Genomic DNA, 17,180 nt, shown 5'->3' on the forward strand with positions numbered 1-17,180 from the left:
CTGATGTGGTTGTAGGGGATCAGGTCTGGTCTACAGTCTGGTGGTAGACCGGATCCTGGTGTGGTAGTAGGGGATCAGGTCTGGTCTACAGTCTGGTGGTAGACTGGATCCTGGTGTGGTAGTAGGGGATCAGGTCTGGTGGTGGTAGACTGGATCCTGGTGTGGTAGTAGGGGATCAGGTCTGGTGGTGGTAGACTGGATCCTGGTGTGGTAGTAGGGGATCAGGTCTGGTCTACAGTCTGATGGTGATAGACTGGATCCTGGTGTGGTAGTAGGGGATCAGGTCTGGTCTACAGTCTGGTGGTGGTAGACTGGATCCTGGTGTGGTAGTAGGGGATCAGGTCTGGTGGTGGTAGACTGGATCCTGATGTGGTTGTAGGGGATCAGGTCTGGTCTACAGTCTGGTGGTAGACTGGATCCTGGTGTGGTAGTAGGGGATCAGGTCTGGTCTACAGTCTGGTGGTAGACTGGATCCTGGTGTGGTAGTAGGGGATCAGGTCTGGTCTACAGTCTGGTGGTGGTAGACTTGATCCTGATGTGGTAGTAGGGGATCAGGTCTGGTGGTGGTAGACTGGATCCTGGTGTGGTAGTAGGGGATCAGGTCTGGTCTACAGTCTGGTGGTAGACTGGATCCTGGTGTGGTAGTAGGGGATCAGGTCTGGTGGTGGTAGACTGGATCCTGGTGTGGTAGTAGGGGATCAGGTCTGGTGGTGGTAGACTGGATCCTGGTGTGGTAGTAGGGGATCAGGTCTGGTGGTGGTAGACTGGATCCTGGTGTGGTAGTAGGGGATCAGGTCTGGTGGTGGTAGACTGGATCCTGGTGTGGTAGTAGGGGATCAGGTCTGGTGGTGGTAGACTGGATCCTGGTGTGGTAGTAGGGGATCAGGTCTGGTGGTGGTAGACTGGATCCTGGTGTGGTAGTAGGGGATCAGGTCTGGTGGTGGTAGACTGGATCCTGGTGTGGTAGTAGGGGATCAGGTCTGGTGGTGGTAGACTGGATCCTGGTGTGGTAGTAGGGGATCAGGTCTGGTGGTGGTAGACTGGATCCTGGTGTGGTAGTAGGGGATCAGGTCTGGTGGTGGTAGACTGGATCCTGGTGTGGTAGTAGGGGATCAGGTCTGGTGGTGGTAGACTGGATCCTGGTGTGGTAGTAGGGGATCAGGTCTGGTGGTGGTAGACTGGATCCTGGTGTGGTAGTAGGGGATCAGGTCTGGTGGTGGTAGACTGGATCCTGGTGTGGTAGTAGGGGATCAGGTCTGGTGGTGGTAGACTGGATCCTGGTGTGGTAGTAGGGGATCAGGTCTGGTGGTGGTAGACTGGATCCTGGTGTGGTAGTAGGGGATCAGGTCTGGTCTACAGTCTGGTGGTAGACTGGATCCTGGTGTGGTAGTAGGGGATCAGGTCTGGTGGTGGTAGACTGGATCCTGGTGTGGTAGTAGGGGATCAGGTCTGGTCTACAGTCTGATGGTGATAGACTGGATCCTGGTGTGGTAGTAGGGGATCAGGTCTGGTCTACAGTCTGGTGGTGGTAGACTGGATCCTGGTGTGGTAGTAGGGGATCAGGTCTGGTGGTGGTAGACTGGATCCTGATGTGGTTGTAGGGGATCAGGTCTGGTCTACAGTCTGGTGGTAGACTGGATCCTGGTGTGGTAGTAGGGGATCAGGTCTGGTCTACAGTCTGGTGGTAGACTGGATCCTGGTGTGGTAGTAGGGGATCAGGTCTGGTCTACAGTCTGGTGGTGGTAGACTTGATCCTGATGTGGTAGTAGGGGATCAGGTCTGGTGGTGGTAGACTGGATCCTGGTGTGGTAGTAGGGGATCAGGTCTGGTCTACAGTCTGGTGGTAGACTGGATCCTGGTGTGGTAGTAGGGGATCAGGTCTGGTGGTGGTAGACTGGATCCTGGTGTGGTAGTAGGGGATCAGGTCTGGTGGTGGTAGACTGGATCCTGGTGTGGTAGTAGGGGATCAGGTCTGGTGGTGGTAGACTGGATCCTGGTGTGGTAGTAGGGGATCAGGTCTGGTGGTGGTAGACTGGATCCTGGTGTGGTAGTAGGGGATCAGGTCTGGTGGTGGTAGACTGGATCCTGGTGTGGTAGTAGGGGATCAGGTCTGGTGGTGGTAGACTGGATCCTGGTGTGGTAGTAGGGGATCAGGTCTGGTGGTGGTAGACTGGATCCTGGTGTGGTAGTAGGGGATCAGGTCTGGTGGTGGTAGACTGGATCCTGGTGTGGTAGTAGGGGATCAGGTCTGGTGGTGGTAGACTGGATCCTGGTGTGGTAGTAGGGGATCAGGTCTGGTGGTGGTAGACTGGATCCTGGTGTGGTAGTAGGGGATCAGGTCTGGTGGTGGTAGACTGGATCCTGGTGTGGTAGTAGGGGATCAGGTCTGGTGGTGGTAGACTGGATCCTGGTGTGGTTGTAGGGGATCAGGTCTGGTCTACAGTCTGGTGGTAGACTGGATCCTGGTGTGGTAGTAGGGGATCAGGTCTGGTCTACAGTCTGGTGGTGGTAGACTTGATCCTGATGTGGTAGTAGGGGATCAGGTCTGGTGGTGGTAGACTGGATCCTGGTGTGGTAGTAGGGGATCAGGTCTGGTCTACAGTCTGGTGGTAGACTGGATCCTGGTGTGGTAGTAGGGGATCAGGTCTGGTGGTGGTAGACTGGATCCTGGTGTGGTAGTAGGGGATCAGGTCTGGTGGTGGTAGACTGGATCCTGGTGTGGTAGTAGGGGATCAGGTCTGGTCTACAGTCTGGTGGTAGACTGGATCCTGGTGTGGTAGTAGGGGATCAGGTCTGGTGGTGGTAGACTGGATCCTGGTGTGGTAGTAGGGGATCAGGTCTGGTGGTGGTAGACTGGATCCTGGTGTGGTAGTAGGGGATCAGGTCTGGTGGTGGTAGACTGGATCCTGGTGTGGTAGTAGGGGATCAGGTCTGGGTGTCATAAATGTCTGTAATAGTAAATAATAAACATTTTGAAGTAAACATTGTGAAGGTAAACCGAGTGTTTACATGGCCGATAAGACGTTCAGTCCCAGCGGGTTTTTCCTGCATCACATCGCGGCTCTCTGCAGCTCAGGATGAGGCAGCAGATCCGTACACCTGTCCCTCACACCTTCTCAGCTTACACTGATTATTAACTTTTCCTTGTGTCTGACGCTGACGTGGCCTTGCGTCGTGCATGCGCAGCTGTAGGGCTGTAAGCCAGCGCAGGGTGGGGGGCGAGCAGGGCTCCATCTGCAGGCTGCAGCCCACTTCCACACAGATCTATTCATATTAAATCAAGCAGGAAATAGAATCGTCCCCCCGCTGTTCTCCATGTGGGGGTGAGGAGAATCAGAGCACACGCTGAGGCAGTTCCCAGCGCTGGTGATGGGATGGTCGAGTTGGCAGAACACTACTCCCTCATTTCAGAGGGGACGTTGACACACAGAGAAAAGAAGACAGGATGTACTTTTCCAGTTTCATGTCTCACAAGTTGACTGGTTTTCTGTTGATGTTCGGTTTTTCCAGAGAGGATAAACGATTTGTTCTGTCATGTGAAGCTGCCTGATCATAAACTTCACAAGTAAATCTGAGTTGAAATGGACTTTATTTGCTCTCCAGTGCATTATAAATGCTGACAGTCGTCCTCAAACGCATTCACAGCCTCCCATTAAAGAAGCTAAAAAACAGCTAATCAGCTAAATAGGCTAAAAAATAGGCTAAAATCTTAAAACATTAAGATTCAATACAAATTTACTTTTTTGAAGAAAATCAGTTTATAAACTAATGTTTAGTGGAAGAATCCTTCAGTCAGGTGTTTTCTGCACCTGTCAGACTGGTTAGGAAACCGGCGAGGAGACTGGTGAGGAGACTGGTGAGGAAACCGGCGAGGAGACTGGTGAGGAGACTGGTGAGGAAACCGGTGAGGAGACTGGTGAGGAGACTGGTGGGGAGACTGGTGAGGAGACTGGTGGGGAGACTGGTGGGGAGACTGGTGGGGAGACTGGTGAGGAGACTGGTGAGGAGACTGGTGGGGAGACTGGTGGGGAGACTGGTGGGGAGACTGGTGAGGAGACTGGTGGGGAGACTGGTGGGGAGACTGGTGAGGAGACTGGTGGGGAGACTGGTGAGGAAACTGGTGGGGAGACTGGTGGGGAGACTGGTGAGGAGACTGGTGGGGAGACTGGTGGGGAGACTGGTGGGGAGACTGGTGAGGAGACTGGTGGGGAGACTGGTGGGGAAACTGGTGGGGAGACTGGTGAGGAAACTGGTGGGGAGACTGGTGGGGAGACTGGTGGGGAAACTGGTTAGGAAACCGGCGAGGAGACTGGTTAGGAAACCGGCGAGGAGACTGGTTAGGAAACCGGCGAGGAGACCGGTGAGGAAACCGGTGAGGAGACCGGTGAGGAAACCGGTGAGGAGACTGGTGGGGAAACTGGTGAGGAAACTGGTGAGGAGACTGGTGAGGAAACTGGTGAGGAGACTGGTGAGGAGACTGGTGAGGAAACTGGTGGGGAGACTGGTGAGGAGACTGGTGAGGAGACTGGTGGGGAAACTGGTGAGGAAACTGGTGAGGAGACTGGTGAGGAAACTGGTGGGGAGACCGGTGAGGAAACCGGTAATGAGACTGGTGAGGAGACTGGTGAGGAGACTGGTGGGGAAACTGGTGAGGAAACTGGTGGGGAGACTGGTGAGGAGACTGGTGGGGAGACTGGTGAGGAAACTGGTGAGGAAACTGGTTAGGAAACTGGTGAGGAAACTGGTGAGGAGACTGGTGAGGAGACTGGTTAGGAAACCGGCGAGGAGACTGGTGGGGAAACTGGTGAGGAAACTGGTGAGGAGACTGGTGAGGAAACTGGTGAGGAGACTGGTGAGGAGACTGGTGAGGAAACTGGTGGGGAGACTGGTGAGGAGACTGGTGAGGAAACCGGTGAGGAGACTGGTGGGGAGACTGGTGAGGAGACTGGTGGGGAGACTGGTGAGGAAACCGGTGAGGAGACCGGTGAGGAAACCGGTGAGGAGACTGGTGAGGAGACTGGTGAGGAGACTGGTGGGGAGACTGGTGAGGAAACCGGTGAGGAGACCGGTGAGGAAACCGGTGAGGAGACTGGTGAGGAGACTGGTGAGGAAACTGGTGAGGAAACTGGTTAGGAAACCGGCGAGGAGACTGGTTAGGAAACCGGCGAGGAGACTGGTGGGGAAACTGGTGAGGAAACTGGTGAGGAGACTGGTGAGGAAACTGGTGAGGAGACTGGTGAGGAGACTGGTGGGGAGACTGGTGAGGAGACTGGTGGGGAAACTGGTGAGGAAACTGGTGAGGAGACTGGTGAGGAAACTGGTGAGGAGACTGGTGAGGAAACTGGTGAGGAGACTGGTGAGGAGACTGGTGAGGAAACCGGTGAGGAGACCGGTGAGGAAACCGGTGAGGAGACTGGTGGGGAGACTGGTGAGGAGACTGGTGGGGAGACTGGTGAGGAAACTGGTTAGGAAACCGGCGAGGAGACTGGTTAGGAAACCGGCGAGGAGACTGGTGGGGAAACTGGTGAGGAAACTGGTGAGGAGACTGGTGAGGAAACTGGTGAGGAGACTGGTGAGGAGACTGGTGGGGAGACTGGTGAGGAGACTGGTGGGGAAACTGGTGAGGAAACTGGTGAGGAGACTGGTGAGGAAACTGGTGAGGAGACTGGTGAGGAAACTGGTGAGGAGACTGGTGAGGAAACTGGTGAGGAGACTGGTGGGGAAACTGGTGAGGAAACTGGTGAGGAAACTGGTGAGGAAACTGGTGAGGAAACTGGTGAGGAGACTGGTGAGGAAACTGGTGAGGAAACCGGTGAGGAGACTGGTGAGGAAACCGGTGAGGAAACTGGTGAGGAGACTGGTGAGGAAACTGGTGAGGAAACCGGTGAGGAGACCGGTGAGGAAACTGGTGAGGAAACCGGTGAGGAGACTGGTGAGGAGACTGGTGAGGAAACTGGTGAGGAAACCGGTGAGGAGACTGGTGAGGAAACTGGTGAGGAGACTGGTGAGGAAACTGGTGAGGAAACCGGTGAGGAGACTGGTGGGGAGACTGGTGAGGAGACTGGTGAGGAAACTGGTGAGGAAACCGGTGAGGAGACTGGTGAGGAGACTGGTGAGGAAACTGGTGAGGAAACCGGTGAGGAGACTGGTGAGGAAACTGGTGAGGAAACCGGTGAGGAGACTGGTGGGGAGACTGGTGAGGAAACTGGTGGGGAGACTGGTGAGGAAACTGGTTAGGAAACCGGCGAGGAGACTGGTTAGGAAACCGGCGAGGAGACTGGTTAGGAAACCGGCGAGGAGACCGGTGAGGAAACCGGTGAGGAGACCGGTGAGGAAACCGGTGAGGAGACTGGTGGGGAGACTGGTGAGGAGACTGGTGGGGAGACTGGTGAGGAAACTGGTGAGGAAACTGGTTAGGAAACCGGCGAGGAGACTGGTTAGGAAACCGGCGAGGAGACTGGTGGGGAAACTGGTGAGGAAACTGGTGAGGAGACTGGTGAGGAAACTGGTGAGGAGACTGGTGAGGAGACTGGTGAGGAAACTGGTGGGGAAACTGGTGAGGAGACTGGTGAGGAGACTGGTGAGGAAACTGGTGGGGAGACCGGTGAGGAAACCGGTGAGGAGACTGGTGGGGAGACTGGTGAGGAAACTGGTGAGGAAACTGGTGAGGAAACTGGTGAGGAGACTGGTGAGGAGACTGGTTAGGAAACCGGCGAGGAGACTGGTGGGGAAACTGGTGAGGAAACTGGTGAGGAGACTGGTGAGGAGACTGGTGAGGAGACTGGTGAGGAAACTGGTGGGGAGACTGGTGAGGAGACTGGTGAGGAAACCGGTGAGGAGACTGGTGGGGAGACTGGTGAGGAGACTGGTGGGGAGACTGGTGAGGAAACCGGTGAGGAGACCGGTGAGGAAACCGGTGAGGAGACTGGTGGGGAGACTGGTGAGGAGACTGGTGGGGAGACTGGTGAGGAAACTGGTGAGGAAACTGGTTAGGAAACCGGCGAGGAGACTGGTTAGGAAACCGGCGAGGAGACTGGTGGGGAAACTGGTGAGGAAACTGGTGAGGAGACTGGTGAGGAAACTGGTGAGGAGACTGGTGAGGAGACTGGTGGGGAGACTGGTGAGGAGACTGGTGGGGAAACTGGTGAGGAAACTGGTGAGGAGACTGGTGAGGAAACTGGTGAGGAGACTGGTGAGGAAACTGGTGAGGAGACTGGTGAGGAAACTGGTGAGGAGACTGGTGGGGAAACTGGTGAGGAAACTGGTGAGGAAACTGGTGAGGAAACTGGTGAGGAGACTGGTGAGGAAACTGGTGAGGAGACTGGTGAGGAAACTGGTGAGGAAACCGGTGAGGAGACTGGTGAGGAAACCGGTGAGGAAACTGGTGAGGAGACTGGTGAGGAAACTGGTGAGGAAACTGGTGAGGAGACTGGTGAGGAAACTGGTGAGGAAACCGGTGAGGAGACTGGTGAGGAGACTGGTGAGGAAACTGGTGAGGAAACCGGTGAGGAGACTGGTGAGGAAACTGGTGAGGAGACTGGTGAGGAAACTGGTGAGGAAACCGGTGAGGAGACTGGTGGGGAGACTGGTGAGGAGACTGGTGAGGAGACTGGTGGGGAAACTGGTGAGGAAACTGGTGAGGAGACTGGTGAGGAAACTGGTGAGGAAACCGGTGAGGAAACCGGTGAGGAGACTGGTGAGGAGACTGGTGAGGAAACTGGTGAGGAAACCGGTGAGGAGACTGGTGAGGAAACTGGTGAGGAAACCGGTGAGGAGACTGGTGAGGAGACCGGTGAGGAGACCGGTGAGGAGACTGGTGGGGAGACTGGTGAGGAAACTGGTGAGGAAACCGGTGAGGAGACCGGTGAGGAGACCGGTGAGGAGACTGGTGAGGAGACTGGTGAGGAAACTGGTGAGGAAACCGGTGAGGAGACCGGTGAGGAGACTGGTGAGGAGACCGGTGAGGAGACTGGTGAGGAGACCGGTGAGGAGACTGGTGAGGAGACCGGTGAGGAGACTGGTGAGGAGACCGGTGAGGAGCATGCAGAAAGCACCAGAAAGGAAAAACCTGTAAGATGGTTTTAGGAACATAAACAGATCCTGGTCCACCCCTGACTGGTTTTCTTCATGCTTCCATGCCGCACCGCTTTGTGAAAGGTTCGGCTTTACCAAGCAGATCATGTGACTTCAGAGAGACTGTTCTGAGCGGAAACAGCGCATGACGCACGGAGAGGCTCTGCGCAGACAGGCAGGAACCTCTTAGATGTATTTATTGATACTATTTATACTAATTAAATATTAACTCTGCAGTAAGAAATTCACCAAAGCGACTGAGGAGAACTGTAACGTGCAGAAAGCTGCTGAGATAGCGAAGATAAGCTACCGTTTCAGGTTGTTATCGACCACGATGGAGCTTCTGTATCGTCACTACTCATAATGACGCTGACCTGAGACCTGCTCTGATTGTGATCAAAGAGGAAATCCTTTCGATGAGCATGAACAGGACAGGAAGTAGTCAAACTGACTGATGGGTTTCAAGTAGGGTTGACAGAAGACCTTTTGAGCAGAGATGTTACCGGAGAACATGAATGTTGTTAAAAACCTGCTCAAAGCCAATGTGGATGCTGAAAACAAAGACCAATGCATATATGTAGGAGATCTGCAGCATGTAGATAGCTCTGATACCCCACTCTCAGGGTGGGAAGTGTCAGCTGATATGACAGGCTGAACACCCAGACCTCTGTTATTTAGCTTAGGCTAGTGGTTCTCCACTGGTCTGGTTTCCAGACCCACTATCATCCCTTAATTACTGAAGTCACATAAAATTCTGGGTAAATCCACAGCGATGGCGTTAAGGGTCCTCTGCCTCGTCTGGTGTTTATACTGCGTCCATTGTTGCAGTGGATTTCTGCAGTATACTTGCATAAGACACAATAAAAACCCAAAACAGCCGTAGTTTGGTCTCCATGTTTAACTGGCAGGTGGAGGAAACCATAGACATCATATATACGTAGACGCCGCATTGTATCACGCCGCCTATACGAGCTGACGTCTCATCGCGCCGCCATCTTGGATGGGTCTCCCATGCGCCTCCAATGCATTTATTTTTAAGGTGTAGGTCCAACCACAACAAGAACTCCACGGATTTTTACCTGTTTTTCCTCACAGTTTGGTTTGTTACAAAGGGCAGAGATATTGTTATGATACAGATCACTGTAAAACATAAAAAAAACAACGTGCTATTAAGTTAAAATATTTTGATAAGTCAAATAGTTAGGGATCATTAGCTATCTAACTATCCCTTAGTTATGCTGCAATAGGTTTAGACTGCCGAGGGACATTTCCTGGTACACAAGGGCTGCTAACTTTCCAAAAAACCTTGGAGTAAGATTTAATGAAGACAATCCAAATTTTTATATATATATATATATATATATATATATATATATATATATATATATATATATATATATATATATATATATATATATATATATATATATGTGTGTGTGTGTTGTGGAGAGGGTGTGAAGAATCCTCCATCATCTTCATCAGCTTGTGCAGCATTCTTCTTTGGACAATCAGCTCCAGCGGCTCCAGAGTTACTCCAAGCACAGAAGCAGCTTTCTGGATCAGTTTGTTGATTCTCTTCAAGTCTCTGGTTCTGATGCTACTACCCCAGCAGATGCTGCAAAGCTGACTGCACTCTCCACAACAGACTTATAGAAGATATGCAACATCTTGGTGCAGACGTTAAACCATCTCAGCTTCCTTAAGAAGTACAGTCTGCTCTGACCTTTCTTGTAGATGTAGTCAGTGTTGCATTTCCAGTCCAGTTTGTTGTCCAGCTGAACTCCAAGATACTTGTATCCCTCCACCACCTCCACCTCCTCTCCCAGGATGGAAACAGTGCTTTGTTTATTCTTCTTCCTCCTGAAGTCAACAATCATCTCTTTTGTTTTGCTGCTATTTAATATGAGATGATTGTCACCGTACCATTTAACAAACTGACTGACCAGTTCTCTGTACTCTGCTGCTTGTCCATCCCTGATACACCCCACAACTGCAGAGTCATCAGAGTATTTCTGCAGATGACAGGACTCAGAGTTGTACTGGAAGTCTGAGGTGTACAGAGTGAAGAGGAATGGCCAGAGTACAGTTCCTTGTGGTGCACCAGTGCTGCTGACCTCCATCTCAGACACACAACCTTTCAGTCTCACAAACTGGGGTCTGTTAGTGAGGTAGTCATAGATCCAGGTGGTTGTGGAGGTATCCACCTGGAATTTATGGAGCTTCTCACATAACAAAGCAGGCTGAATGGTATTAAAAGCACTGAGAAATGAAAGAACATGACCCTCAGAGTGCTGCCTGAATGGTCCAGATGAGAGTGTGCTCTCTGGAGCAGGTATATGATGGCATCTTCAACCTGAAAGTGAAAGGGTCCTGAAAGGTGTTTACTTGCACAGCACTGGGACTCTTATTTTGTCTCAGACTGGTGTTGAAAAGTATATATATATATATATATATATATATATATATATATATATATATATATATATATATATATATATATATATATATATATATATATATATATATATATATACCTACGACTATGGCACCGGTACCAAGTCGTAGGTGAAAGACAGTTTTACTTAATAAATGACAGTGTAGAAAACATGCATTTGATCTCTTTTCAGCAAGCGCTGTGTGTTTATTCTGAGATTCCCTTCCTGTCTTACAGTCTCTGTCGTTATTTCTTGTCACAATTTAAGCAGATCCAGTGTCATTTGTAATGAATGTAAATAAATCTGTCCATGGGAATTATTTCCCTACAACCCATGCAGAAAGACCAGAGAGGCCTATATGTCCCTCACAGCAGACATTCAGACCTGAAAACGCAGGCAGTGTCTCTTAATAAAGGTTGCAAAGCCCTCACAGGATGTTTCGTTCCGGTGTAACACACCATGCACAGATGCACGGTGAACCCTTCATGGTACTGTCCCATTAAGTCACTACCATGTAAGTTAGTTTTTCCTCAGATGTTCCAGATGAATGCAGTGAATGTTGCCATGAAAGGTTGTGAAGAGCATCTGTCGACTCCTTCTGTAACACTTCCATACTACTGTGTGATCAACAAGCGAAGCCTGCAGGGACAATGGAAACGTTCTCCAGTACAAGAGCACCTCGGAGCCTGCAGTGGTGGGCTAAATGTCACAGAATACCACTCCCATTTGGACCCCAAAGAAGGAAAGCAAAATGCTTTAATGAATGTCACTCTGAAGACTCTGAGCTGGATGTAAAAATTCATCACAGAAAGAATAAAAAGAATGATTTTAGAACAAACTACTCGGTCTTTAGGAAATTAAATCATTAACTTTCAAGTTAGACATGTTCAACTAAAATTCCAGGTTAAGCCCAAACATGCCAATAACTGTGATTCTGAGCACCTCCAGGCTTTTGCATGTTGTTGTAGCAGACTTTTTAACCCCTTAACCATCGGCGGCCCGCCCGCGGGCCGTTTTCCCTATTTTTTTTTATATCACGCTCGTACAACATCTCAGACGTTTCCTTTTTATATAAAACTGCGCATGATGCACCGGTAGGCTCTCCCCTTCTGATTGACCCCATTTTTGACCAACTGGATTGATCCATGGTCGTTCCATAGCCAATAATACCCACTGAGTGTCAACTAGGTGGTCTGACCATCACATACGTTTCCACTTCCAGACCTCGCCCACCAGCTCTGATGCCAGTTCTGACCCCACTGCCGTAAAGCCAATAAAATTCCCGTCACGGCGATGAGCAGCTTCTGTGTGTGGGATGTAAAACGGCTTCAGGGGTCCGTGCGTAAACATTTGTGACAACATGCGTACTTGTGTGCGTCCGTGCACAAAAGCAGAGGAAGTCTTTCTGTCCGCTTTTTCTCCGTATGAACTTTTGCAAAACACGCCAAAAAGCAGAAATACAGAAAGCAGGAGGTGGAGGAGTCGTTTACACGGAGGGACAGTGACGTTTACAGAGGAAGAGTCTCTGACTGCAGAAGAAGATGTGGTTCCTGAAGGAGAAGAGCATGAAGGGGAAGCACAAAGCTCTATGCAGCTTGTTTACTTTGTGCGTCGGGATGGGGGAGGAGGGCCGTTTCTTTCCGTTGTTTCTTACTGTTGCCGTATCTCCAGCGGTTCTGTTGGGTCTGCTAAAGACGTGGGACCTGGTTTGTTAGAAAACTTGGGGTCTCGGCTCTAAAACGTCAGACCCCGGACCGGGGGAACCGTTCATGTGGGTTTCGTTCAGTCCGAGTGTGCGTGAAGCAAAAAGAGCAGCGATGAAAGAGACGCAGCGGTTCAACACCTCTATTTCCCTCCAGTTGTAAACATTTGTTCATAAATACAAAATCATAGAAAGAAAATAAGCTGCTGCTGATTTATCTGCGTGTGTGTGGACCGCTTCCATACTCTGTGTGCGCATGCGTGCAGCGATGCGTGTCTGTTAGAACATACACTTATTACAGTCGCAGGACTAATGTGGGATAAAAACTTCTTGTCTTTATTATTCTGTCATCTGATTGTGATGGAAACCCAGCAGCTCTTCAGACCACCAGGACCCCTGCTCATCATAACAGCTTTATGAGCTCTTCAGCTTTTTTTAAATTTTTACTTTAAAGACTCTTTATCAGGCAATAGTTCAAATCTAATGTAAATATGTAAATTGTATTGTGTTCTGGTGTTTTTATTATTACATTTTGTTTACATTACATAACATGGCATTATATTGTTTACATATATAAAAATGATGACCGTAAAACTTATTATAACTCTTTTATTATAATGCACAATAGAAAAAAATAAGCTTTTAGGGTGTTTATGCACCACCTGGTGAATTCCAATAGTTCTGATAGTAAATATGATTATACAACTAGATTCCTCTTGATGCCACCTTTCATTAGAGTCTCATTGATGACTGTATGTTGAAGTGTTCTGGAGTTGTAGCTTATTGAAGTTGGAGTGTCCAAAGTGGCCATTTGGAGACTCCAAATGGCCATTTTGGGGAGCGTATGAACATACTTACAGTAAAGCCCTCATAGAATAATAATTCTGGCTGCTATTGTCACCAAATTTGAACTTGTCATAGCAAAGGCTTCATGCTACAGCCACATCTGATATTCCAGTCCATCTCTCCATCTCTCCATGAGCATCATGTTGACAAAGTAGAAGAGAAATTCAGACGAGGGAAAAAACCAGAAATTTCCTTATGTTCCAACTTCAATAACTTTATGCTGCTTACAGTTACAATACATTTGAAAGCTCAGGGTAAAACTTTAGAGTGTTTTCTTTATAAAGAGACCATGCTTTTGAATCTACTCCAAAGTGTTCAAGAACAGCATCTAATTTAATTTAGGTCTGTCTTTTTCAGGTGTATTTGGCATTTTGGAGCGTGACTGTTAAGCGGTTCACAGAGCAAGACCTGCAGATTGAGACGAGAAGCACGGATGAGTTGTGTTCTCCACAAAGACGATGTGAGACCAGGCTGTGATGGAAACAAACTGACACCATATGATGCAGGACTAATCTGTTTGCTGTGGGTTGAACTTGTTTACACAAAACGCTGAGTGTACAATGGAAAATACCAAAACACAATGAATACCTGAATATTATTTTAATATTTAATCCCAACATTAAACATTAAAACACCTTTGTGTTTATGAATTATTATATTATATTATATTATATTATGTTAAATTATTTTTCATTTCATTTAATTTTCAAACCGCTTAATCCAATCCAGGGTCGCTGGGAAGCTGGAGCCTATCCCAGCCGGCTTTGGGCGACAGGCAGGGTACACCCTGGACAGCTTGCCAGTCCATCGCAGGGCATGTTAAATTATATTATATTATATTATATTATATTATATTATATTATATTATATTATATTATATTATATTATATTATATTATTTTATTTTATATTATTTTATATTATATTATATTGATTTAGAAGAATATATGACAGAATATTTTAAGGTTTCTGTTGGCTCACAAATTTAATGCAATAATACATATTGGTAAAAATATATCAAATAAAATTAAATAGAAATAAAACAAAAATTGCATGTTTTAATCTATCATTTTGACTGATTATGACTAAGGAACAGCAAAGATGTGTCATATTGTCTGATTTGACCATGTTTGTGTGGAATACCATGAATTCTTTTAGTCCTGTACTACATTTAAAAAAAAAAAACTAAAAACCTAATTAATCACAACATGATTTTTCACCGATATGGGGCTCTAAGTTTTAAATCACATATTTACATGCAAAATGCTCATTTTAAAGTACTGAATTATGAGGAAAATTATAGTAAGTTAATAGTAGTTTTCTCATTACACATTAACAGGAATATTAGCTCTGTGTCATCATAACATATAAGCTAATAAAATAAACTATTTAGGAGTAATAATTTTAGGATTTACTCATTGAAAAATAAGAAGTCAGCAGGATTAATTTAAAGCTGTGTGGAGTTTGCATGTTCTCCCTGTGTATGCGTGGTTCTCTCCGGGTACTCCGGCTTCCTCACGCCATCCAAAGACATGCATGTTAGGTTAACTTGTTACCTTAAATTACCCCTAGTAGTGAGCGTGAGTGATTGTTTGTCTTTGTGTGGTCCTGCAATGGACTGGCGAGCTGTCCAGGGTGTACCCTGCCTTTCCCCCACACACTCAAAAGTAGAGGTACCAGCTTGTACCTAAAAAGGTACAAATGCTTGTCGCTGGGGGTGTACTCTTTTGAGAGACATTTCTGTACCCTTCAGTTCTGGTCTATTTTTGTACCTCATCAAGTTCAACCTCACCTTATCAAGTTATGTTTTTTTTATGTTTCCACAGCATTAGGCCAGGTCCATTCCACTTAGCAATATTATCTTATCTTTAATCTAGAAATAATCTTCAAAAACTCAAAATACTGACCAGCCGTACACTTAGTTTGCAGCATCTGACCTTCATTGTCTGGTGTAGTAAATGACTGTTAGTAGTACTACTGTAGTAAATGACTGTTAGTAGTACTACTGTAGTAAATGACTGTTAGTAGTACTACTGTAGTAAATGACTGTGAGTAGTACTACTGTAGTAAATGACTGTTAGTAGTACTACTGTAATAAATGACTGTTAGTAGTACTACTGTAGTAAATGACTGTTAGCAGTACTACTGTAGTAAATGACTGTTAGCAGTACTACTGTAGTAAATGACTGTTAGTAGTACTACTGTAGTAAATGACTGTTAGTAGTACTACTGTAGTAAATGACTGTTAGTAGTACTACTGTAGTAAATGACTGTTAGTAGTACTACTGTAGTAAATGACTGTTAGTAGTACTACTGTAGTAAATGACTGTTAGTAGTACTACTGTAGTAAATTACTATTAAGTAGTACTACTGTAGTAAATGACTGTTAGTAGTACTACTGTAGTAAATAACTGTTAAGTAGTACTACTGTAGTAAATGACTGTTAGTAGTACTACTGTAGTAAATGACTATTAAGTAGTACTACTGTAATAAATGACTGTTAGTAGTACTACTGTAGTAAATGACTGTTAGTAGTACTACTGTAGTAAATGACTGTTAGTAGTACTACTGTAGTAAATGACTGTTAAGTAGTACTACTGTAGTAAATGACTGTTAAGTAGTACTACTGTAGTAAATAACTGTTAGTAGTACTACTGTAGTAAATGACTGTTAAGTAGTACTACTGTAGTAAATGACTGTTAAGTAGTACTACTATAGTAAATGACTGTTAAGTAGTACTACTATAGTAAATGACTGTTAAGTAGTACTACTGTAGTAAATGACTGTTAAGTAGTACTACTGTAGTAAATGACTGTTAAGTAGTACTACTGTAGTAAATGACTGTTAAGTAGTACTACTATAGTAAATGACTGTTAAGTAGTACTACTATAGTAAATGACTGTTAAGTAGTACTACTGTAGTAAATGACTGTTAAGTAGTACTACTGTAGTAAATGACTGTTAAGTAGTACTACTGTAGTAAATGACTGTTAGTAGTACTACTGTAGTAAATGACTGTTGGTAGTACTACTATAGTAAATGACTGTTAGTTCTACTACTGTAGTAAATGACTGTTAGTAGTACTACTGTAGTAAATGACTGTTAAATAGTACTACTGTAGTAAATGACTGTTAGTAGTACTACTGTAGTAAATGACTATTAAGTAGTACTACTGTAGTAAATGACTGTTAGTAGTACTACTGTAGTAAATGACTGTTAGTAGTACTACTGTAGTAAATGACTGTTAAGTAGTACTACTGTAGTAAATGACTGTTAGTAGTACTACTGTAGTAAATGACTGTTAAGTAGTACTACTGTAGTAAATGACTGTTAGTAGTACTACTGTAGTAAATGACTGTTAAGTAGTACTACTGTAGTAAATGACTGTTAGTAGTACTACTGTAGTAAATGACTGTTAGTAGTACTACTGTAGTAAATGACTGTTAAGTAGTACTACTGTAGTAAATGACTGTTAGTAGTACTACTGTAGTAAATGACTGTTAAGTAGTACTACTGTAGTAAATGACTGTTAGTAGTACTACTGTAGTAAATGACTGTTAGTAGTACTACTGTAGTAAATAACTGTTAGTAGTACTACTGTAGTAAATGACTGTTAGTAGTACTACTGTAGTAAATGACTGTTAGTAGTACTACTGTAGTAAATGACTGTTAGTAGTACTACTGTAGTAAATAACTGTTAGTAGTACTACTGTAGTAAATAACTGTTAGTAGTACTACTGTAGTAAATGACTGTTAGTAGTACTACTGTAGTAAATGACTGTTAGTAGTACTACTGTAGTAAATGACTGTTAGTAGTACTACTGTAGTAAATGACTGTTAAGTAGTACTACTGTAGTAAATGACTGTTAAGTAGTACTACTGTAGTAAATAACTGTTAGTAGTACGACTGTAGTAAATGACTGTTAAGTAGTACTACTGTAGTAAATGACTGTTAAGTAGTACTACTGTAGTAAATGACTGTTAAGTAGTACTACTGTAGTAAATGACTGTTAAGTAGTACTACTGTAGTAAATGACTGTTAGTAGTACTACTGTAGTAAATAACTGTTAGTAGTACGACTGTAGTAAATGACTGTTAAGTAGTACTACTGTAGTAAATGACTGTT

The sequence above is a fragment of the Telmatherina bonti genome, assembly GCF_933228915.1.
Source record: "Telmatherina bonti genome assembly, chromosome: 7".
NCBI lineage: Eukaryota > Metazoa > Chordata > Actinopteri > Atheriniformes > Telmatherinidae > Telmatherina > Telmatherina bonti.